Source organism: Corvus brachyrhynchos, unplaced genomic scaffold (assembly GCF_000691975.1).
Source record: "Corvus brachyrhynchos isolate BGI_N302 unplaced genomic scaffold, ASM69197v1 scaffold114, whole genome shotgun sequence".
Lineage (NCBI taxonomy): Eukaryota > Metazoa > Chordata > Aves > Passeriformes > Corvidae > Corvus > Corvus brachyrhynchos.
Genome location: NW_008238337.1, coordinates 3,748,278 through 3,750,371, shown reverse-complemented (window position 1 = coordinate 3,750,371; position 2,094 = coordinate 3,748,278). Strand labels below are relative to the sequence as shown.

Below are 2,094 nucleotides of genomic sequence, written 5' to 3'. Positions count from 1 at the left end.
TGACTTTTAGAATGTTTCCTCCGTGGATTTGGGGGTGTCCGCTCCGCCCCCCGGCCCCAGCCCCACGGGAGTCGGGAGGGAGCCCGACCGTGAGGTCTGTGGGAGGCTCGGGAGGAAAACACCGCGCTTTCCTGTTCCTGCTTGGCCGCGTCTTCCCCCGGCTCCGCGGGCTGGGACCCAAGGGACCTCTGCGGTGGCAGCAGTGGGCCAGATGCTGTCTCAAACCCCATTTCTCATAATTTTCCAAATTATCTTGTGGCGAAAGGCACCGCAGGCTGCTGCCCACGTCCAACCGAAGCGGATCAGGACACAGGGCCCACAGTTGTCCCACACCGTGGGCGAGGGCTTCAGCCGTGACAGTGATCACAGTGTCCCTTTGGTCCCAAGCAGGACTGGGGACTGGTGTGGGTGGACACGGGTCAGGCTCAGCCATCCTGGTGCCATCCTGCTGCCATCTCGTCCCAGGGGAGCAGGGGCCCCACGGCAGAGCTGCAGCCGCCCACTCTGCCATGAGAAATGGAGGAAAATAAACTTCCACTGCACCCTTTTCCAGTAGAGGGCTGGGCTGTGGTCCGTACCGTCACGTCTGGCCCATTGGCATTCCCCACTCGTGTTACTGGTTGTGCCAAGAGCTCCTACGAAGCCTTGTCCGGAATGGCAGCAGTGCCAGGGACAGAGGGACAGATCCCCACCCACCCTGGGCAGGCAAAAGTCATGGCAGAGTAGCCGTGGTGGTGCCCAGGGTCTCGTGCCCACCCAGCACCCCAAACCAAGGAAACCCAGGGATGTGGCAGCTGGGATTTTACAGACACCACACAATGGATTTGTGGGTGTTGGGAAGGTGGAAGCTGCAGGAATTTGCCCTTGGAGAGTGGGCTGAGAGTCACTGAGATGTTTGTGAACAACATCTGTGTCACCCCCAGTGGGGTCCATCCTCAGTGGTGCTTTAAATACACCTCAGTTGTTCACTCCGTCCATTCCCAACCCATCTTCCAGCGAAGAAAAGACTGAAATGCCAACTCCCTGCGGGTGCTGTGCAACCCCTGGACCACAGCCGGTTTGGATGCAGCCCTGCTGCCCCTCCTCCAGCCTCAGCAACCCCCCTGGATCCGATCTGAGCCATAACCCCACAGCCCTTTCGGGCATTGCCTGCTCCAGGGATCCGGGTGACTCTGCATCCAACCAGCCCTTCCCAAACCCTACAGGGAAGCGGCTGGGAGCAGCTGACGTGATAAAATCTTACCTTAAAATCTGCTTTTTAATTCCTCCTGCCGTTGCTTTATGCATAATTGCACCTTCTGGCTCTTTTCCTGAGAACGCAGGAGCGGCCGGCGGATCCGGGTGCCTGCCCCGCTTCCCGCGGGCGGCTGTCCCAGCTCCCAGCGATCGCACTTTTCTTTATCAACTTCATCTATGTCAGAAGCGCCCTCTCAGCTTCCTCAGCCCCAGTAGCCTGAGATTTCTCTTTTGTTTTGCTTCCTGTATGGATTTTCTTAGTCCCCAACTGCTAATTCACTACCCCTGACTTCTGCTTTTTTATTTTTTGTTTGTGTATGTGGAGCTGCGCAGATGCTCTCAAACACACTCACTCACTCAGACGCTGCTGCTTCCCTTCCGCTCTGTGCTGCCCTCAGCTTTTAACCATTGCTGCTTTCTTCTCCTGTAAAACCCTTTACTGGCTCCCAGCCGTCCTTCCCGCTTCCCTCTAATTCCTCTGCTCTGGCCCATTCTGTTTTCAGGATGGGTGGGGTGGTTTGGAAGTGGCTCATTTGCATTTCTAAAGGTGGGATGTGATGGGTTTCAGGTGACCTCTGCCATCCCACACTGAGGTAGTGTCCGCCCCAAGTGTCCGACCCGGAGGGGGCCTGTGGATGACAGCACGTGGAAATGCTTGGCTGTGAGGCTGTGTGCTGAGCTGGAAATGCCCCCCAAAATCTTAGCCTGGCTTTTACGTGCCCCTTCCGAGGGCTGGGTGGGGATGTAGGTGGTAATGGAGGTGGTGATTTAGGGATGATTGGGGTGGTTATGGAGAGGGTGGTGATGGAGTGGGATGGAGGGAGTGACGGAGGCGGTGCCCCGAGGCTGGCTGCCCCC

At 57.5% G+C, this 2,094-nt stretch overlaps 1 protein-coding gene across 3 annotated transcripts in view; it reads right to left on the bottom strand.

Annotated features, from left to right (window-relative positions):
- SH2B3 (SH2B adaptor protein 3) overlaps window positions 1-2,094 on the bottom strand; it is a 26,935-nt gene that overhangs the window by 23,995 nt on the left and 846 nt on the right. The window contains exon 1 of one of the 3 annotated variants that reach the window (XM_017734845.1): window positions 1,244-1,599. The exons of 1 other annotated variant lie outside the window; for it this stretch is intronic. The gene's annotated coding sequence lies outside the window, so the exon portion shown is untranslated. Of the gene's footprint in view, window positions 1-1,243; window positions 1,600-2,094 lie in introns of those variants that run through there. One more of the 3 variants, XM_008634057.2, reaches the window with a different exon arrangement.